This window comes from Pipistrellus hanaki, assembly GCF_964339955.1.
Source record: "Pipistrellus hanaki genome assembly, chromosome: 2".
Lineage (NCBI taxonomy): Eukaryota > Metazoa > Chordata > Mammalia > Chiroptera > Vespertilionidae > Pipistrellus > Pipistrellus hanaki.
The window spans coordinates 11,595,523-11,619,656 of NC_140504.1; positions in this window are offsets into that span (position 1 = coordinate 11,595,523).

Here is a 24,134-nt window from a genome sequence, read left to right on the forward strand (position 1 = left end):
CTTTGTTATCTATCTCATGATGTACATATGTTATGATATTACATGATTTAAATAATACATAAAGCACAGTAAAATCTTAGGATATAAAAAGAGGAAAGAAATTTTTCCTTTGCAAATAGAATTTCTGAAGGCATACCTCTTTCAGCTTCATATAGAAATGAAATTATTTCTGCAAAAACGATGCATAATTATGATGTTTATGTGAAGTTTGATTCATTATAATTTCCAGAGACTAAATAATTTAACAGATGGAAGTTGCTTTAAAATGAAAATCCCATATGATATTCTACCATAAACAAGTATAAGGCATATTCTCATATGGAATATGATCACTGAATCAAGGGAAATACTTATTATGTCAGTTAAATTCTCTAAGTGTTTATATCACCATTATTATTTTCTTTCAAAACTAAGGAAATAAAATACACTGAGTCTAATTTTTAGTAAGCCTCAAAAATTTCAATTAATATGTCTTCGTATGAAAAAAGAAAAGTACATAATTTATGTGCTTTTTTCTTTGTCTATGTGATATGTAATTTAAATAGATGATATTTACTGAGCAAACCATATAATGGCATTATAATTAGTTTATTTTTTACTTCTCAAGATCAGAAAAACAATGGCAACAGCAATAAATTATTCTACGGTGACCATCCTCATTGGTTCTTACAAGTAAGAGAAACAGATCAATTATAGCAAAGCCTGGATTATAAATATTCTGAATATATTGAACAAAATGTTGATTAAGAGGGCATCACATCTCATCTTCTCCAGCCCTCAGACTGGAATTGACACCGTGGGCTCTCCTTGCTGTTTCAGGCCTTCAGAGTTAGAATGAATTACACCATCAACTTTCTTGGATTAACAGCTTGCATTGTAGACACTATGTTCTCTCTCTCTCTCTCTCTCTCTCTCTCTCTCTCTCTCTCTCTCTCTCTCTCTCTCTCTCCCTCTCTCTCCCTCTTCCTCTCTCTCTCTTTTTCTCTCCTCTCCTCTCTCTCACTCCCTCTAGCATAGTAATATTTAGACATTTAACGAGTGGTTTTCTTGGAAGGTGGCAAACAAAAGCCAGATTACAATTCACTGACAAATGAGGAGACAGATGGAGAAAGGAGAAAAGCAGATGGCTTTAAATGGTATTTAGAAAGTAAATATGACAGCATCTGAGATTTATTTTCTTTGGGGATTAAGGATAAGAAGATACTCACAAATGACTTCTAGGTTTCTGGCTTGATAGTGTTAACATTCTCTGAAACAGAATAAGGTTTAGGGGCATAATGAATCTGGTTTCACACATGTTGGACTCATCCAAGTGGTGATTACTCTCATAAGCCACTGAATATGCTGTCTGATGCTCATAAAAAGAAGTCTGACTGGGAAGAGTTTCAGAAATACTTAGTACACAGATGAGGTATAGAGAGGAAAGAACACTGTGTGAGTCAGGACCAGGCAACATGGAAGCACATTTCATCTTAAGTTGATGAGAGGTAACAAATTATGGAAAGTATAAATATTAAAGAAGAAATGTGATATTCATAGCAGTGAAAACAAATGTATGAGGGCCACAGCATAAGTGGAGTTATTGGTCTTAAATAAGATAAGGACTATGGCTTTTTAAATTTGTATGTTTTATAGATAGCAGATAACTGAAGCACCTTCTGGTATCTTATATTTTCCTAATTTAAGATGTACATTTATCTGCTGAAAATGAATAGAGCATGGGACATTGATGGAGATGGGTGGACCATCTCTTATAAGCTAAAGTCTGAATTAGACACTATGGAGAATTATTCAGAATTAAACATATTGCCCTTTACCTCTAAGAAATTTAAGAAATCTAAATATTTTTTTAAACTTCTAAAGAGAAATATATACTGCCCCAGCAAAGTAATAAACCTGTTTGGTTTGGGTGAGCAGAACCCTACAGATTGTGGAACAGAAAAGTAGATGTCATTTTAAGGGAGGAGAAGAATGAGGTAATCCTTTGCTAGGAAAATTTATGAAGGAATATGTGTAATAGATGGATATATGGCATTGTTTTCAGTCCAGGCTGCTGTAGCAAATCACCACAGACTGGATAGGTTAAAAAAATTATATTATATATTTTACAGTTCTAGGGACAGTGAAGTCCAAATTCAAGGCACTGGTTGATCTGTTGTTAGGTCAGAGCCCGCTTTCTAGCTTACAGATGGTGGTATTCCCTTTCCATCCTACATGGCTGAAATCAAAGTGAGAGTTAGGCAGTAGGTTTCTTGCATCTTCTTATAAGGACTAATCCTATTGAAGAGGGCTTCACCTTCATGACTTAATTACCCCCAAAGGCCCCACCTCCTAAGACCATCACATTGGGGATAGCATCACAACATAGGAATTGAGGGTGGGGGTGGGAAGAGATCTTTTTCATCCATGGCACAATGATGGCAAACATTACCTGTGACCTGAATGAAACAAGGACATATTTTGAAGAATAAAAAAAGAACTTGGATAGGATCTGAATATAAAAGGCATTAACATTTGTCACTACATTTTACTTGAAATAATCCAATGTTTTTTCTTGAACATCGGGAAATAATGTTTTCAGTGTGATGTTAAATAGATATTAGTCTAGAAGTAGTTTTGAAAGATATGTTAGGGTGTGGAAGGTCAGACAGTGAAGCAATACTTGCAAGACTATTCCAACAATCACTGTGTGTGGTTATTGGATATCTGTTTTAGAGTCGTAGAAGGAGGAAGGTAATAATATTACAAAGCACCTACCAAAGTTCTGAAATTCATTATGGGAAATTTTACTGTTGGGGTAAATTTTTTATTTTTTTCTTGGGTCAGTCCAGAATAAGAAACCTATTTTCTTCTCTAGGAAGGTTATTAAACCATCTATCTAACTAGGCAGCTATTTCTTTATTTTTTATTTTTCTTTTTAATTTAAATTCTTTATTGTTTGAAGTAGGCAGCAATTTCATATTGCTCTAGCTTTGTTTTATTTCCTGGGGGGGAAAAATATGATGGACAAAATTTGATTCTGCTCAATGAGAAAAAATATTCAGGATTATTTAGCAGTCATTTCTTTCAACAACTTTTTCACTAACTAAGCAACAGTAACATGTTTTTTTTAAGAGATGTTAAAACTGTTAGCTGAGAAAATTCTAAATAATGATTGTCTGCATCAAAATTCACTCTTCTTAATTTGGGCTTCTGTTTAAGCTTCAGACCTTAAGGACTATAATCAGCTTAACATAAAAAATATATATATATATATATATATATTCTAGGACATTTGTTTCCAGAAGTTAGACTGGAAATCATGACTAATTCTAATTTGTGCTATATGGAGCTATCTTCTTTCTCTGTCTATTTAATGGATTGTGTATTCTTAGGTTAAGAGTTGAGTTAGCCAACATTAGAATATCTGAAATTGCATAATATCATATCTAGCATATATTTCCTGAACATCAGCCATCTCAGAGTTACTATTTTTGAAAAATAAATAAATAAAATAAACTTTTTAATTATCAAAACCTTTCTAAATATTTTTGACATGATAGAACAAAATAATGTTTTCTATGATACCCAATGATTGTCTTTCATTTTTGAAATCCCATAATTGGCATAAATGATTTCAAAAAATCTATTAGAACCTCATGAATTTAAGAGAAATAAGGAAAAACATCTTAATTTGGGGTAAAAGGCATTTGGTATGTGTCAGAAACAGCAAAAGCACAGTTGCTCTGAGTCCGTATAGTCTTCTGAATTCTGCTCAACTATGCCAACTGTCAAGGCAGGTTCCTTCTCAAAACCTACCCATTGCACTAACTGTCAGAGCCAAGCCCCTCGGCCAGGGGTGGACCTTCTTGGATGCGGGGGGTAGACGGAGAAGCCATGAGAAGTTGTGAGTGTACATAAGAAAACCTTTATTGTAGAAGCCAGTGGCCATATAGCCACCAGACAAAACAGGCCTTCACAGAAAAGTCCCATATAAGTAGCTACACACTGGCTAATAAACTAATGCATCTTTCCCATTAAGCATTAGTAGTAGTCTCTGTGCCCACAGCTATTATCTGAGCAGCCCAATTCTGCCCCTAGACTCACTGCCTCACAGAGTAGCGGCACCTGAGCTCTCTGCTCTTGCCTCTCTAGCCTCTTACCTCTCTCCAGCTTTTCCTGCCTCCTGCACTCCTCCGGAAGCAGCAGGCTTTCTTCCCAGCATACTACTGGTTAACATGGTAGCTACATCTGAGCTCTCCATGAGCTCTTAGCCTCACATCATAGCAGTAACTCTGTGCATGCCTCTTCTTCCCAGCTTCTCTAGCACACTTCTTGCAGCAGCAGCAGTAGCAGCCATACACTGGCTGGTCAGTAACATATTATACCACTTAGATAAAACCAACCTTCTGCCAATAGTTACATCAATCATTTTGGCTACAGAAAGGTACACGTGTGCAGTGTACCCTAAGATTATTGTCCTTGCACCTGTATATGGTATCTTTGCCTTGAACATTCTGATTAAGATTTCCATATTCAGAGTGGCCTTGGCCATCCAGCGTACTATCAACAAGGCCTTTCACACTCTGTTGCTTTAACTATCCTGTCTTTGACATGGTTCCCACTGTATATTAGTGGTAAAGATTTTTTTAAATTAAATGTATACACAACCACACACACAAAAAAGAAGATATAACACTGTGCTGAACTTAGAGTATCTAAACAATTGATATTGCCAGTCTTAAGCCAATAAATATGAAAATCATTTAAGATTTTTTGAAAGATTTTATTGAAAAATCTGTACTTACATTATCCCCAGATTTTTCTAGGAATCTGCAATGTCCTTTAAAATTTACAAATAACCCAGAAGAAATTAAGGAATCATCTTTGTACAGGGTGTGGCGAAATTAGCTTCAAAGTTGTGAGTATGCAAAACACAAAGTTTATTATTGTAATGCTAATTATCAGTTATTGTATTATTTTCCATGCAAACAACTGTAACCCTACTTTTTCTCCAACTTGTATATTATAGCACAAGCAAAAATCTTAATGAATTTTGTTGTTTCAAAAACTTTTTTTTACCATTTTTATTTGAAAAAGGCAAGGAGTAAGATAATTTTAATGAAAGATGTCTGAGTAGACTGCAGATATATTTCCTTAGTTTTGCTACCTAAACAATGGAACAATCAAAATAAGCTATCACTATATCAAATTTCAGAAGCTAAGTGATTAATTCAGTGACATTTTCTTTCACATCATTTAGATAAAGAAGTCAATTAAGTGGAACATTAAAAGCTGATGAATCAAAGAGTGGCATAAAATAGCAATTAGAAAATAATCAGTTAATGAAGTAAAATGACAATGGAGAAATCATCAAATGACAGTAACACAACCAGTGCATTAATGAGAACTGACATTGAAGAATAGGAGTGCCTGATACAACTGCTGTGATGCCTGAAAATATATTGGATAGATTCATACAGATAATTGGGGTTAAAGTGCCTCTGGTGCTAAGGATAGTTTTCTAGTGTTGATTTGGTATCATTGTTAAGAAAATCTTAAATTTAGTCTGCTCTGGAGATGACCTCCAAGTAAATCCTCTCACATTTAGAAAGCTATCCTCCAAATATCTTGTTCAAACTAGCCATCTGTAGTTTAAAAAATAGTCACAGCAAGACTATTACGAATATGCATGAAGAATTAGAAAGCTTCTCTTACTTTTATTCTTACAGGGTCTACATGTGTGGGAAAAGTCCTGACTACCACCAAATGGCTCAGAGTGAGGGAGGGGACCGATGTGTTGCCAGGATGAAATGAAGAATGTCAAGAGTGAATTTGAAGTGCTTTAGTTCCAAATATTTCTCTCTTCCCACAAGAATTTTCTGTTGACATGCACAGGACAAAACCTCGATAAAGCTTGACCTCGGCATCGGTAATTAGTCCCTGATCTAAGAAAATTCTTGTGAGAATGTAAGCAATGCAAAAAATAAAAAAAATACACTTTCACACTTTAAATTACTACCTTTAAGGTCTTTGTAAGGAAGATTGTTGTTATAAATAGGCCATTTTAAGAAATATTTTAGGTTTGCAGAAACACTTAGAAGACATTGTCTTCCCAGTAAAAGACAGTAGGTATTGGCTAGCCTTTGTAACTGGAATATGAAAAAATGTACCTGATAAATAGATTAGAGTGGAAATTTTGCTTTTAATGGGAATGAATGTCAGTAATGTGTGGGGTTAGGAACTACATGGTATTGAGGGATAACAATGCTGTTTATTACCCATAAATCCTGGACAAACCTCCTTCCCCAGCCACTGTGTTTTCATACAAGCAAATTAGGGATATCACAGGGACTAGTAGAGGGATATTGAGGCCCTGAGCCTTATGATCCTATTATGTGTTTGATGCCTTGAAGGGCTTCTTTGTTTCTAGGATATTAATTAATCTTTGGGAGAAACTTTGAGGGATCTTGATAAGATGTTCCCTGTGGCTTCAGCCAATATCAGTTAAGGACTTTGCCCATAAAGGGGCTGGTTGCTGATCCAGTAGGGATAAATGATAAGTATCACCAGATTCATCACAGTGTTGTCAACAATGGAGCAAGTAAGCCCAGTATGGGTTGCTCAGTGATTAGAGCTTTGTCCCTATACACCAAGGTTGTTTGATCTCTGGTCAAATATGTAGAAGAATCAACCAGTGAATGCACAAGTAAGTGGAACAATAGATCAATGTTTCTTTCTCTCTATAAAAAAAAATCAATTAAAATATAATATTAAGTATATTAAGAACCATATAATTTAGTGACATGGTTACTTCTTTGTCCTTTATTAACACATTCCTTATTTTCACTTCTGGACTACGTTCCTCAAAAAACACACAAGGTTGTGTGTTCTTCATCTATACACTCTTCAGAACCTAACACATTACACTCTTTTATTTTAAAATATATGTTTATTGATTTCAGAGAGGAAGGCAGAGGGAGAGAAAGAAATTAAAACATCAATGATGTGAGAGAATCATTGATCAGCTGCCTCCCGCATGCACCCCACTGGGGATGAGCCTGCAACCCAGGCATGTGCCCTAACTAGGAATTGAACTGTGACATCCTGGTTCATAGGTTGATGCTCAACCACTGAGCAACACTGACTCAACACATATCACATACTTTTAGAGCAGTGAATACACATATATATAATGTAATTAAAACAAGTTTAAGCAAAAAGAAAATTGCTTTTTGCTCCACACAATACATATGTTTTTTGTTTTTTTTTTAGTTATTCCACTTTTTTTAAATTCTAAAATTATTCATAGTATACTTTAGGAATTTTATACTTATTTATAAGTTAGCTTCTAATCATAGGTGACTCAGACCCTGCAATATATGCTCTTTCTGTGATCGCTTTTTGTTCAGTAATATTAATTTGGAAAATTTGGCTTTTCATCATAGGACAATAATAGCAAGGCATTCACACCGCATATAGGTTACTGAGAAGAAAGAATCAGGAAGAAAGCCCTGTGAACAATCTCATTCTAATATTGAATTGAAAAATATTTCTTTGACAGTTATAATTCATGATAAAAATAAAAAGTGACATTTCCAACCATTCCACTGAAATTAAATATTTGAAAGTTAATGACTCTCAATGACCTTGTCAAGCTGCTATGTTTGATGTTAATCATTTTAAGCATATCATATTTTATTGTAATTGTCAAATTTCAATCATTTTTAGAGGATTCATAACATTAATTAAAACTCGCAAGATGTCCAGGAAGTACTAGATTAAACTACTAAGTAGAATGATAAAATGTGTATTTCTTATAATATTCTAGTAACTTATACAATTTCATAAATTACCATAGTGTTCCTGTTTCCTCTCAATGTCCTTCTGGCCAAATATCAATTTATCACTTAAACATAAATTATGATAATGCTATATTTTAAAAAGACTACATTATCCTTTCCTAAATTGGCACTGATAATTTCAGTTAATATGGTTACTTCACACTATTAGTGGATTCATTTTTAATTCCTTTTAAATAAATCAAAATTCACCTAAATCAATTAATACCATGTCCAAAATTTATACCTTTGTATTATACTGAGGAGGATTTATAAAAGTAATTATGTATCTCTAAGCAGTTGTTTTTTGTGTGTATATAAATATACATATGTGCACAGGAAAAAGAATGTGAGGTATCTGGAACACTCATGTACTGCTACATGACTGTGTAAATTGATACAATAACACAGGAAATAGATATATACTCTAATGTGCTATGCATTACACTGATATATAAATTTAAAGTATATTCATCCTGGTGTTCTAAGTGATACATGAAACACGTTAGGAAAATGCCCGGTGCACGGATTCGTGAACTGGTGGAGTTCCTCAGCCTGGCATGTGGGCATCGAGCCAAAACCAGTTCTCTGATATCTCCTGGGGGGTCTTGGATGGTGAGAGGGTGCAGGCCACGTCAAGGGGCCCCATCAGTGCATGATCAGGAACAGGGAGGACCGAGGGAGGGCTCCAGGGTGTGTCTGATCCAACTCACCCAGTTCTGATGGGCTGGACTCCAGCAGCAAACTAACCCACTAGTCAGAGCATCTGTCCCCTGGTAGCCATTGTGCTTCATAGAGCCTGGTCAAACAATCAAATGGTCAGACACTTAGCATATTAGGTTTTCATATATATATTGGTTAATTTCAATTGTGAAGGCAACTAATGAAACTAAGATTTCAAGTGTAGTCAAGTATGGGGTAAATGATAAAGATCTTTCAGTTGAGCTCATAGGTGTTAATTGAGGTAATTATATCATGAGGAGATATAATGTCATTGAATATGTGCAGATATAGGCACTATATAATTAGCAAAAAGAGACTCAACACTCTATTATTTTAGTTCCCATAATTATAATAAACAACTCTTATTAACCTATACCTGAAATTTTATTTTTAAAAATCAAATTTGTTTATCTCCTAACTTAAAAAAAAAAGTATAATTTCTGGATATTGCCAACATTTTACTATTTGGACAATGCTAAAATAGCATATTTTTCTTAGATTTTACTTAATCAAAGGAAGTTTTAGTGTTTTATTTAATGTATATTTTAGTGTTTAATTTTCCAAATTCCAAGAGAAAGCACTTATTTTCAATTCTAAAATCAAATAAATTACTTATCCCTGATTCAAACTTTACTTTGGGCCTTTATCTTTAATAGTGTCACTTCAAGTGTGTGGATTTTGAATAAGGAAAATTAAGTCAGAGCAGCTAAAAAAATTGCAAAACATATGAATGACTCATGATTTACAACAATAATAAAATTAAGATATCATAGGAGAAAAGTACATATCTACTACTTTTCCTGCAAATCAAACTTTACATAACTAAAATAAAAATTTAGACTCTAGCCGGGACCGGTTTGGCTCAGTGGTAGAGCGTCGGCCTGAGGACTGAAAGGTCCCAGGTTCGATTCTGGTCAAGGGCATGTACCTTGGTTGTGGGCACATCCCCAGTGGGGGGTGTGCAAGAGGCAGCTGGTCAAAGTTTCTCTCTCATCGACGTTTCTAACTCTCTCTCCCTCTCAATTCCTCCCTGGGTAAAATCAATAAAATATATTTTAAAAAAAATAATTTAGACTCTAAATACAGTTCAATGCATGTCACATATGTTTACAAGGGTTGAAATTGACAAATAGAAGTCAATTATTATACAATTGGCAAGAAACAAATATTAAATTATGCTCCTTAATTTTCTTTAAATTTACTTACATTTGTTTTTTTAAGGTAAAGATGTCTCATAAAATTTGTTATTTATTAGGAAAAAATAAACACATGTATAGAAGACCTTTAAGTAAAATTACAAAGACATTTCTTTACCATTTTTTTTATTTTTCTAAACATTCCATATTAAAAAAATGATTATACTAATATTTTAGCCAGTGTTGAATACATTAAATGAATTTTTTGTTTTCCAATCATATTTGCATAAAGCAATATATTTGTTGTATTAGTTTTAAGATTATGAATTGTCTACCCTGAGATTGAACTGTTTGTAGCTGCAATCAGCAGTCCACTATGAAGTACCTAGAAAACAAAAAGGGTGGAATGGTTCAAATTTAGTGCCATTAGTAGCAAATGATATAGCCAAAAAAAAAAAAGTAATGAAAGTGCAGGATTTCACTTTGTTTAGTGTTATTATAAATTTGATGTATAAAAGCAATATACAAGACAAACAAATTTAGAAGCTTTAATATTTGCAAATTTAAAATGAAGAATTATTAATAAGAAAGAAAAAACTCTTTTGAAACATATTTAGAGAGTGCCAGAGCCTAACATGATAAAAAAAATATATATATATATATATATATAATAGTTTCTGTCTTTCTTCTTAAAATGAACTTCAAATCTACAAAGGGACAGATGACAAACTAGCATGACAATGAGAAGCAATGAGAAAAGTCCAGGCAGACTGCAATCGTTCAAATTGTAGATAGGCTGCAGATACTGAACATGCGGTAGCAAGTACAGTGATGGGGACACAGGGGGACATGGGGGAGCTTTGATGCTGTATCCTCCTTCATATTTGAGAGCATCCTGCCACAATCTTAATTCCATTAGCATGCTGAAATAGGTCGTCAAGTTTACAGAAGAATACTTGGACAGCATCAAAGTCCTATTGAGATGAGGAGTTGATGGGAACTGACAACCTGTCCACTGGGGAATGTATTGCAGGATTGTCTCCATCCAGGGGTGCAAAGGAGAAATCTTATCACGTGGCTTCTTGATGCCTGATTAAGCTTCTGCCCAAGGTTAAAGGTCAACTGTGGCTCTCTGTCCTAAACTGTATTCCCTCCATCCCACTTAATCTCTTGAAAAGAGATGAACATTATGGTCTGCACTTTAGACCCTCCAATGTCACATGAGGGCAATGGATGCCTCCAGGAAAATGCAAACCAAAATAACTAGATATTTTTGGAGTAACTAGCTAGAGATGAAGGAGAAAACAGCAAGTCATAGGCCACATGAGCAGAAGAATCAGAGAAGATAGGCCATTATTTTTAATACAGATAAAAATATTCAAGAGAAAGAAAGGATTTTGGTTTATAACTCAAGATTTCAAATATTGGCAGATTAATATTTCTAAGGAGACAGTTAAAGAACTAGTAACAGTGAGATGCCACTACATGTTATTCGAATGGCCAAAATTTGGAACATTGACAACATTTTTAAAAATTTATATATATATATATATATATATATATATATATATATATATATATATATATAATAGATAAGCTGCAGAAACTAAACATGCGGTAGCAAGTACAGTGATGGGAATATATATTATTTATTTTTTACAGAAAGGAAGAGAGAGGGATAGAGAGTTAGAAACATCGATGAGAGAGAATCATCGATCAGCTGCCTCTTGCACACCCCCTCCTGAGGACGTGCCCGCAACCAAGGTACATGCCCTTGACCAGAATTGAATCTGGTACCTTTCAGTCCGCAGGCCGATGCTCTATCCACTGAGCCAAACCAGTTTCGGCATTGACAACATTTTAACAGTGATCTTTTAAACAACAATTTACACATACTTAGACTACTATATAGATAAGAAACGCTGTTCAAAGAAATTGTACAAATGAATGCAGGTGAAAGAAATCTGGAGCATCCCAGAATAATTAAAATCCTCTCAGTCTTCTCTCTAGCTAAACTGTCCTCCATTGCTTGAGATAACTTTTTTGGAGGCCGCAGGCTGCTCTGAAGTCACAGGGAGGAAATCCTACACCCAAAGTCCCCTCCCTCATCCTCCTTCCACTCATATGCATATGACACCACCAATTTGCATATATCAGCTTCCCTCCATTCAAGGGAACACAGACTCTGGCTTTCCATTATTTCTGTCAAGAAGACAATTACACGTGTGGAGATGGTATTTGGACTTATTGATCAACCAAGCAAAGGATCTACAAAACCTGTCTTTTCAGAGTTTTAAGAATCCTTTTAGTTTATACTAATTCTCTTTGAAGGGGACACCATTCAATATGACTGAGTCAACATTCTTAATAATTGCCTCTTGACAAGCAATTATTTAATTCCATCGATAACTTCTTTTCAAATAAAAGTGGGGGAATTAGAATAGAAAGTGAGCCCAGCAACTTCACTAACAGTGAAAAAGCAGACCTGCTAAGCCACCAGTTGGCAGCAATGAGAAAGGCTGATTTACGCCTAAATTCCGTTGTGTTCTGAAGATGAAAAGTAAAGCATTCCTCATATGTCCTGGGTGGTCTGGCATGAGCAGTGCTGTATTCCCAATCATTTCCTGTTAGATGGCTCCTTTCTCCAGACAGAAAGAAAGGTCTTGTTATCTGATTTTAAGGTGACCCTATGCTGGAAAACAAATCAGTTTCACTAAAAAAGAGATGTTGACAAGAAGCCAGGAAGGCTGGCCAACAACCTTAATTGCTCTAACCACTCATCCTTTAGTTGAGACATTGTTAGCTGAAGCAGCCTCCACCTTGTTTGTCCCATGTAAGTTTCTGTTATTTCCTGCCTAAGGGCTACATGTAAATTTCTGTTTATGTTGCCTAAAATGTTTTCCCCAAAGCCTCAATAAAAGGGGATGGCAGGGCCATAGCAGTAGTAGTTCTCCCACTAGAGTTGGATTACTGCCTGGCCCCCCATATCGCCAAGTTGAATTTTTTCAAGTCTCAAATATCTTCATTTGTGTGTGGCCCTTCTCCAGAACTCAAACCCTGAATTGGAAGTCTTTCCACGTGGGCCGTGAAAGAGATTCCTATAACCCTAGTTTTGACCATGTTATTTGCTTGATTAAAGATGCAAATGATTTGAAGAGAAGGAAAACTTTTCTGTGAATTCAACAAATGTAGACAACTAATTAAGCTAATTGCCTCACCTCTCCACATTACTGAACCTGCATAAAAATTGCCTTTAGTTATGTCAATATGCCAATGAGGGTAGTGACCTGGGATTGAAAAATTAATGAAGCTAGGAGCATTTTGAAAACTATAAATTCAATTATGAATGCTTTCATTTTTTTTTTTAAACATCCTATCATTTGTTAGATTACACCATGGCTAAAAACAAAGTGTTCTACATAATTTTGACTAGACTGTTAATGTTTGACCAGAATATTGTGTTAAAATGGGATAATATAAACATAAAATTGTTTAGTTTTTTTGTAAAAGCCCATTTGACTCGTGGGTATGTCCATTATCTTTTCTTTTCACTGAACTGAATATTTGTTTTTCTAAGTATTATTATCTTTTTAAAATTTTATTTGGATCTTTATGGTAACATTGCTTAATAAAATTATATGGATTTTAGGTATACAGTTTTATAATGTAATCACCATACATTTATATGTGTCTATGAATTTTTTTTTATTAATCCCTTTATCTTTTTTACCCATCACCCCTACAATGCTTCCCTCTGGCATCTGTCAGTCTGTGTTCTGTATCTCTGAATCTGTTTCTATTTTGTTTGTTTGTGTGTTTTCTTCATTAGATTCTACATATGAGTGAAATCAAATGGTAGTTTTCTTTCTCTGACTGGTTTATTTCACTTAACATGATACTCTCCAAATCCAACCATATTATGACAAGAGGTAAGATTTCTTTCTTCTTTTTTATGGTCAAGTAGTATTCTATGGAGTAAATGTACTACAACTTTTTTTTTTCTTCAATAATAATTCTGAACTTGGAAAGCAGCTCTGAATAAAGAACCCACTGTTCATAAGACACTTGGGCCTGTTTGGATACCCTCTGGGGCACAAGGGCATATGAAGCTGTTTGCAAACAGCAAGAAGGTTGACAGATATTGATGTTCTGGACATTACTCTTGAGAGCACACACCTCAAAAGATGCAAGTGTACGTTTTCTCTAATGGACTGACAGAAAGACATAATAAATAAAAAGAGAATATTAAGTATCTCATAAATGGCTTAGAATGTATGTAAGGCAAAAATATGAACAGAGGGCTGACGTTTTAATATAAAACATATAAAAAACCATTGAATGCATCATCTAAAGGCTTTATTTTAGATTACTTACTCAATGCATATTTATGATTTATTGCTTTTACTGAGTGCTATGGGCATATCAAAATAAAGAAAATTTATGCATATATATAATTATGTTTTAAATTCCACTTCTTCCCCTATTTTATTAGTTATTTAATATTATTTCAATACAATTAAGTAAAGAGCATTACTTGAAAGAGAATTTGTAATAAGGTATAATCCATTTTTAATATACTGTACAATGAACATTTGATAAAGTTTAGATTAAGTTTTATAAAAATGAAGTTTGAATTTATTCATACTCATGAGCAGTGCTATTATTAGTAATATTAATCTTGGAAAATATTGAAGATACATTTTTAAATGATAAGTCAAAAGTCCACTAATTAATTCAGTGGTATGTTAAATATAGCAACATCTTTTGTAGGAACTGCTTTTAAAGAAAAATTTTTGTAGAATTATATGGAAAATGAAAATATATTTCATGGAAATCTGTCTCAATGGTATTTTCAATTATTAGTAATTAGATGTTTAAGTGTTTATGCTTTGATGAGGATGTGCAATGCACAATATTACACCGATGTAACATTTTACAATTTATAAGTTCTTTCAAAATTGAACTTTCACTACAATTTAATAGCATGCCTGAGAGTTGCAGTGTTATTATCCTTCTTTCTACTGATGAGAAAAGTTAGACCTAGCAGTGAGAGGTGGTGATTTAAGATTGCATGCATGGTTGCTATGAAAAAAAGAAGAAGAAAAAAATCACACCAAAGACTCATCTTCTAGCCCTGCATCATTAATTACCCTTCTTTTTGGTAGTTTTTCTTATTATGTTTTGTGGTTAGAATAATTATATTAAATATTGCATTTGTGGAAACAATATATGTTGACACAATAAGTTAAATTAAGTAGAAAAGAGGATCTATGATCCTTGCATAGGTAGTGTTATACAAATCATTAGTGATTAGAAAGACCATAGAGACTGTAAAGAGGATTTTTATTTCTCCTTATATTTAATTGACTACACATTTACATCCCAAATTCTTTTTGAAGCATTGGATCTCTATCTACATGTAATATTTAAAATGTAGATGCTTTCTAGGCAATTTCATACATTAAACATAAATTTGGAAAACTTTAATTCACTTACTTTGTGATGCTATTATTTAAACATCAAGAAATCAATATTCCTATTAATATACTACAATATGTATAGCACTAAAAATATCACATAAATCCTGAAAACCTGAACACTTTTTCTGGCTGTAATCAGCGAGATGCATCATGAGGGTGTACTTGTTGCTGCCTTTGAAGATAAAGGAAGAGGTCCATGAGCCAAGGAATTGAGGTGGCCTGTGAAATGCAAGGAACCAAACTCTTCCATGGAGCCTCCAAAAAAGAAAGCTGCCCTTCCTCCTAAGATTCTGTCCTAGTGAGGTCTATATTGAACTTCTAACCTATAAAACCATGGGACACTAAGTTTGTGGTCAGATGATATAGCAACAAAAGAAAACAAATACACACACAAAGAGATCTTTCTTAAAACATTCAGGGAAAAATAGCTTTCATCAAGGAAACATGATTAAACTGACATGTGACTTAAAACTATCAAAGTAATTTAGAAGTATGTGATATATTAAGAGATCAGAAATGAAAACATCTGTCAACCTCAAATTGTGAATTCAGTGAAAGTATCATTCAAGAATGAGAGCAAAGCATATTTTTAGGTAACTCAAACTCAAGCAAATTTATCAGCAAAAACTAACAAACCAAAAACTTCACCAAAGTCAAGTCAAAGCAGTAGTCCTTAAAGTGTGATTCTTAGACCAGCAACAAGACATTATCTGTGAGACTTTGAGAAGCATGAAATAAAATACTTAAGAAATAAAAAAATAAAATGATGGTCAAAAAAGAAACAGGGAACATTTGATAAAATTGCACTTAGCAAACTAAGAATAGAAAGGGACTCATTCTGTAGTTAGTACAAAGTAATCTACAGGAATCTACAGCAAATGTTGTACATAATGGTAAAATTGTCCTTCCCCTTTAAGATAAGGAACCCGATAGGTATGCTTGCTACCATATTTCATGTAAAACAGTAAACTAGGGAACTTAGCTAGCACAAGGAAACATAATAGAGCAATAAATATAAGAACTAAAATGAAGACAGAAATGGTATATGTTGGTAGATGATATGGTTATATACATAATCATTGCACAAAGTAAATTGCTTCTTTATTCAGTGCATTTACCAAATTAATTTCCAATTTGTAGTTAAGTGCTTATACTATATCTCAAGAACAGCTTGCAGAAAGTATTCCCTGCACTTTTTAAGACCTCTCAAACAGAGACATGTAGAAGAGAATAATTCTCCCTAACTACTCTAAATATCCCCTGGATAATACAACTAGTTGACACACTGGTCATAACAGATCCTTTCCCCCATTATAATTAAATGACAAGGCATAAAATATTTAGGACTAAATTAAGTTACTCTGAAATTTGGTTAGGCAACAACGTTGTGAATGCAAAGTGTATACCCAACAGTCAACCTTCATTGAATAAGCAAAGCAGGACCTGGATATTGTGAGCAGTGAGGGTGAATATTCAGTTGAATGGTTTCTTGGTAAAACAGTATCACATGAAATTGGTATGGAATTCTAAGAAATGCTATTCCTTAAAAATGTGTGTGTGTGTGTGTGTGTGTGTGTGTGTGTGTGTGTGTGTGAAGAATTACCCTATTATCTAAATACAGGAAACAGAACTACTCATGAGATTTCTCTCTAGATTAAAAAAAAAAAATTCTCATTCTCTTATAAAAATTCTACTTGCAATTTAGTGAAAATGCTAGTGTATGATTGTGTTTTATAAAAGTGAAATAAATATTTGATATGGGGATCACTTCCCATAGAACTAGAGATGCCATTCGAGTAGACAAAATTATATATGCAGAATATATTTCCTATATTAAATCCATCCACAAAACATGGAAGGACATTGTCTATTATAGTGAAAGCCTCAGGATTTGGCATATTGATGAAATCTCAAGAAAAGCAAATGCCTAAACTGGTTTGGCTCAGTGGATAGAGTGTTGGCCTGCCGACTGAAGGGTCCCGGGTTCGATTCAGGTCAAGGGCATGTACCCTAATTGTGGGTACATCCCCAGTAGGGGATGTGCAAGAGGCAGCTGATCAATGTTTCTCTCTCATCAATGTTTCTAACTCTCTTTCCCTCTCTCTTCCTTTCTGTAAAAAATCAATAAAATATATTTAAAAAGAAAAATGAAAGCAAAGGCTCATGTCTCAAATGCCATTGTGCAAATAAAAATTGCAGAAGTCCTTTTTCTGTGTAATTCACTAAATCTAGAACTCAGGTATGAAATAACATATATTCCTTCTTTTTCTCCCTATGGGGAATTTGAAATTATTAGTGACTTCCATAATCTTATGAAGACATCAGATTTAGCTCAATTGTATACATGGCTGATTATTCACAATGCAATTGGGTTTGCTTGTTGGCCTGGTTAATTTGAGAAACATCAAGTTAGTCTCTCACTGATACAATATAATGTGCTAATGGGAATCTATGGATTTGTCCTAGTGCCTGAACAATAAATGCCTAGAGTCAAATTCCTCAGTGACTGTAATTATTTACAACATTTCTTAGGGAAAAACACATTAGTTCTATGCAGATAGCAAGACAAAATTTAGTCTTTGAAAATGTGCCTAATGCCATTTATTCAGTTGTGTTAAGGTGAAATTATATATAATTTCCAGTAATAGCTACTTATACTGGGTATCTTTTATAAAAAATAAAAAATAAAAAATAAAAAAAAACAAACAAAAAAAAAACATCTGTTTTTGTAAAATTTCCAGTAATGTGCAAAGCATTTTATTGAAGCATAAGTTACTGATAAAAGATGATAGGTTTTAGCTGATGAGCTGTTTATGTGGAATTGCACCAGTGAAAGTAGAACATTTTTATTAGAAGCATTTATTATTTAAAAATATATATTTCTCCTGGTACTTGAACTTTAAAGTATAATAAAGCTGCCTTCTGAGAAACATTTCTACATTGATCTGCTGAGTGAACTTAATTACCCACTTATGGACATCTTAACTAATTAAATCAAACAGAGGAATCTTCAAACCTATCATTTTTGGAAGATATATGGTAGTGCTTTTTGTGTTAATTAAACTTTATTTATGATATTAAGGAAGTTCGAATCACAGAACACAGTGAAAATGTTTCTAAAATATGAGTGAGAGAGGTGAATTCAGATTTCACTCTGCTATATATATTCTGACTAGAGAAGTTGTTGTGTATTTGCATGGAAATATTTTAAGACAAAGAAGCTAAACCTCTAATTTGAATATATACTGGTCATGCCTGGCCAGTGTGGCTAAGTGGTTTAGCATCAACCTACAAACCAGGAGGTCATGATTCAATTCCTTCCCAGTCAGAGCACATGCCTGCTTTTGTTGGCTCAATTCTCAGTGGAGAGGTGTACAGGAGGCAGTCGATCAGTGATTCTCCCTCATCATTAATGTTTCTACGTCTTTATCCCTCTGATTTACTTTCTCTGAAATAAATAAAAACATATTTTTAAAAATGTTCATTCCAAAATAGTTAAGAACACTTAAATGTCATTTTAATGTACTCTTATCTCATGCAAATGCAGACAATTTAGTATCAAAACAATTGCTATATAGTGCTCCCTGGAGGGGGAGGAGGAGCTGACTGCCCTCCTGTAAAATCTGATTACTTTTTATAATAAACTTCACTTAGTAGCTATTATACTAGTTTCAGAAAGAAGTTATTAACCATTTTTATAGAGAAAAAAAAATATCCAAAAAGCCTATTAACGTACTTCAAAATAGGTAAAAATTAATGTGTTTATATAGGTATCCTCCCTCCTTATATTCAGTAGATGAAAGGAGGACATTAACCAAGTGTACTTGGAAATTTTTCTGGAAGGAATAACACTCTGCGTTGGGTTGCTGGCATCCTTTGTAGAAGGTCTCCTAGAAAATAACTGTCATTGTTGGGCAAAAGGACTCTGTATCTTTTGTATATATACTAAAGGCCCAGTGGACAAAATTTGTGCAAGGGTAGGCCCTTGTAGTGCTGACTTCCTCATGCCCTGACTGCCTCACAGGCCCACAGCCCCACCTCCCACCCCTGCCACTGGTCATTCCGGAAGATCTTTCCACTGTCTGTTCTAATTAGCATATTAGCTCTTTATTATATAGGATATTTTTGTCCCCATGAGCAGATGATTAGAGCAAGAAAATTCTTGTATGAGAAGAATTGGTAGATTTATAAATAAATAAAAAATTAAATGAATATAATCCTACCTAATAAAAAGTAGTATGCAAATTGACCATCACTTTATTTATTTATTTATTTATTTATTTATTTATTTATTTTAATATATTTTATTGATTTTTTACAGAGAGGAAGGGAGAGAGATAGAGAGCTAGAAACATCGATGAGAGAGAAACATCGACCAGCTGCCTCTTGCACACCCCCTACCGAGGATGTGCCCGCAACCAACGTACCTGCCCTTGACCAGAATCAAACCTGGGACCTTTCAGTCCGCAGACCGACACTCTACCGCTGAGCCAAACCGGTTTCAGCTTGACCATCACTTTAACACAAAAGATGGCCGCCCCCATGTGGACACAAGATGGCCACCACAAGATGGCCAGCATGGGAGGGCAGTTGTGGGTGATCAGGTCAACAGGGGAGGAGAGCTGGGGGTGGGGGACAAGGCATGAAAGGGAGGACAGTTGGAAACAATCAGGCTTGCAAGGGAGGGCAGTTAGGGGTGACAGGGCTAGTAGGAGAGGGCAGTTGGGAGGGACCAGGCCTATAGGGAGAGAAATTGGGGGCAACCAGGCCTGCAGGTGATGCCAGTTGGGGGCATCCAGTCTGGCAAGGGAGGACATTTAGGGGTGACCAGGCCAGCAGGGGAGGGTAGTTAGGGGCATTCAGGCCAGCATGGGAGTAGTTAGGCATGGATCAGTCTGGGAGGGGAGTGGTTAGGGGTGATCAGGTTGGCAGGCAAAAGCAGTTAGGGGCAATCAGGCAGGCAGGCAGGTGAACAGTTGGGAGCTAGCAGTCCTGGATTATGAGAGGGATGTCCGACTGCCTGTTTAGGCCCAATTCCACTGGAGAGGGTTTAGGCTGGGCTGAGGGATACACACCTCCATGTATGCATTTCATGCACCGGGCCTCTAGTGTATATAATATTTTAATAGACAACTATTTCCATACTCAACGAACAGAGTGGAAGCATGTTTTGTACTTGCTTTATAGACTGAGACTGCACAGTGCCATTCCAGATACTGAGATGGGGGCAATCAATTTCTGAAATGAAAGTAGTAAATTTTGCATGTCAATGGCTGTCAGTTTACAGTTAACTACTTGTTTTCATTAGCAGTTGACAAAGCGTGTTATTAGTGAAGATCTGATGGCGACACAGAGCTTCCTTGGATTATTCTTATGATAATTAGCTTCGGAAGAACAACTAATATCTATTAAACTCCATGATGATATTGGTATTCCTCTCCTTTTTTTCCCATTTCCAAATTATGTTTTACCATCATGAGCTACAAAGTAAAAAGAGATTTGATGTTGAAAATCAGTTTGAAATGAAAACCGAGACTTTATGACAATTCATTACTGAAATTCCTAAGATACTTGGGTCTTGTTTATATATGAAAAAGTAGCTAGTTCAATATACAATCTGAATGGAGAGTTAATAAGGGGCAGAACAAATTACATTTAAAAGAGTATGGACAATACATTTTTGAGCAGATGCCTGAAGACTTTCACTATCTTGGGGAAAAAGCTTTCAGTAAGAAGGGTCAACAAGTGCAAAGGCACAGAGATAAGTGCTCACTGGCTTAATGGAGAGATGTGGAAGTAAGGCTAGTTTCAGGGGAATAAGAGAAAAATGGAATATTTGTCAGAGTCAAAGAAGTTCCAGAGTTCAGATCTGTTAGCAATGGTTTCTTAAAGCCTTTTTTTTTTTAATGCCTACCTATACTGTTTAATATTGTCTGCCTCAATTAGTTGTACTTGTTTTCCTTTCTTTGCATTCCTATAATCTGCTCTTGTGTAGTACTTGGAAAAGTATTAGTAAACTCATCTCCAGAGCTACCATAAGTCCTTGGCATGTTACCCATCCTCAAACAGCATTCATAAATACAAAACCTAAGATTTCAGTTTGAAGTCTAGAATAGAGTTGTAGCCCTCATAAACTCCTGAATTGTTTCAAAAAATGCATTTAAAATCCAAAGAAATTAAAAGAAAAGAATAATAGCTTAAGTGAATAGGTATAGTTTTCCTTACATACCAAGAAATCCAGAGGTAACATCTAGTACATGTGTGATGGTTCAGCAATAACATCCCCTTTTTTCTTTCTTCTCCATTTTACTTAGCAGATCGGCCTACCCTTGCCCGGTTGAAGAATCTCTACTGAAGCTTAAGACTTGCTTTCTATTTCAAAGCAGGGCAAAGGAAGCAGTTTCCATTCCCAATTCTTTCTTTAATGAGGAAACAGAAGCTTTCCTACACTCTTGACCCTGACCCAGAACATTTGTTTGATTATATTGTTATCAGTTACATGAAAACTGTGGGGGGGGGGGGGGGGATGTATTTACGCTTTTCCAAATTCTATTCTGTGGGCAGATGAGGAAGGATTTTGGAATACAGATATATTTAGCAAAATGTACAATCAGCTTAAAGCCTTATGATCATACATTATCATTCTAGTAAACTTGTTTTAGCAGTAATTACTGTGTAGTAGTGCCTATGCAATATCTTTGTCTTTCTGCTATGTCTTTGGTCCAGAAGAAGTTACAAATTAATTAACTGTCACTTTGTAAGATTAATTGACTCTTTGTAAGATTTATTAACTGATACTTGGTTTTAGACTTCTTTAATGCATTTTCTCCAAACATGTAGTTGTATGAGAGCCCAATGACATCTATGTCTTCCTCTCAGCAATTTGTACATGGTTAGGAGGCTTGGTAATAAACATTCTATATAATAAAAGGCTAATATGCGAATTGTCCCCTCCACTGGCAGTTTGACCAGGAGTTGACCTTGTCCCTGTTGGCTTCAGGGAAGGCTGGCTGGACCCCACCTGTTCACGGATTCCTGCACCAGGCCTCTAGTATATAATAACAATTTAAATATTTTCTTAGTCTTCTATAGACTACTGTTAGAGTATCTTCTAACAGTAACGGATTACATAGTTTGACAATGTGCCAAGTATAATCTGATCACTTGATAACTATTCACACAGTTAATCCTATATAAACCATTTGACCTCATTCACAGATAATAAGACTGAAGCCCTAGAGAGCTTTAGGGACTTGCCCAAGGTCTTTCAGATAGTGTTTGGCAGAATCAGAGTTCAAACCCACTCGGCCTGGCTCCAGAGTCCACAGATTTAAATTTACTACATTGACAGTGGTTCTGCTCTTCAAATGATTGTGCAGGTAATTTTCCAGCATCCTATATTTCCTCCATCAACAGAAGCACATAAAACTATTAAGAGGAATGTACGCTTTATAGGTATTGTGTAAAATTTAAAACTTATTGTGCAAAAAAACAAAACAAATGTTAAACATCTTTCATTGTAATTAATATGATACAAACATTCAACTGTACTTTTATAGCACACTAATTAAACAAATGTTTTCACACCCCAACAGGGGCAGTTTTGAGAGTGAAAATGTGTAGTCTTAGTAATTAATCCAGGGCAACAGGCATAAAACAGAATCACATCCCCACCCCCAGTAAATTAGAACTTTTCATCACTCCAATTTTAAGTCCTCAATACATTCAGCAGAATGATCTTATTTCTTTGCAACTAACTACACATTCTAATTTAAATAATTCACTCAGGTTTTCCTGAAGCAAGAACTCATTTTTAGCAACATACTTTTCATTTATGTAGGTAAATAGCTGTCACTCTTTTCGACTAATATCTATAATTGTGAGCTTGTTTGTGATTGTCTTGTCAGATTCCCTACGGCTATAATTGCTTTTGTTATTCAATCTCTGGGTTCAGAATACAAGCAAACTCATGGAACAGCACATTGTGAGATGACATAATGATCTCCAGCATTGAAAACCATGGTTTCAAGGTCTGCTTAATGTTTGTTTTCTGAAACTCCCTGGGCTTTGTCCTTGTGTACTGTATAGCTGGGGGCTGTTAGCTTGGCACTGTGGCTATAAGTAAAAATTTCTGAGGAGTGAATACCTGAAGAGTAGTTGGGCAAAATAATGTGGAATACCTAAATGAACATTTTTATATTTTTCTTAGCATTACGGTCCTCAAACCCGGCCCATCTTTTGCACTCACTTTTCCATTCCTGGAGGGAAAAATATGTTGTGATACACACAACTCAGCTGTGATCACATCCTCCCCTGTTCAGAGATACTCAGAAATTTCAGTTCCCTACAAATGAAATCTAATGTTTCAACCAGACTTTTAAATCCTTCACAGTTTAAACCCAGTCTCATTACCACTCATAAAATGTAAACCATAGATTCCACCCTCCCTACATTTTCACAGTTATGAACCTGGGGAGAATCTCACAATCATCATTCCTTTAAAATGAGTCTTTCTTTATAGTTTAGATAGTTTCTCTTGTCGTGTTTTGAAGCTTGCTGATTTTTCTTCTGCTTTATCTAACCTGCTGTTAAGATCATCTGAAGCTAGTTTTTATTTGAGAACTAGAGGCTCAGTGTACAAAATTCAGTGAGACTACTGTGTGCTTTGGAGGGCTCTCCTCCTTGTTTTTCATCCTGGAAAGTGCTTTCAGTTTGAAAACCTGGGTGAACATTGGGCTGGACTCATTTGTTCCCTTTCTCTATTGATCACTATCCAACAATGTCTGAAAACCATTGATTGATATTTTTGCCAGGTCTTTTAGTGCAGGTATAGGGACTACTAAGATATGCTATTCCATCATGGACAAAAACAGGAGTCTTCAGTATGATTTTAATGGATCAGAGTCTAAATTAAAGATGATTCCCTATCAATATTTTTATATTATTGTTTCCTTTCTTCTTATATCCAGTGTTAT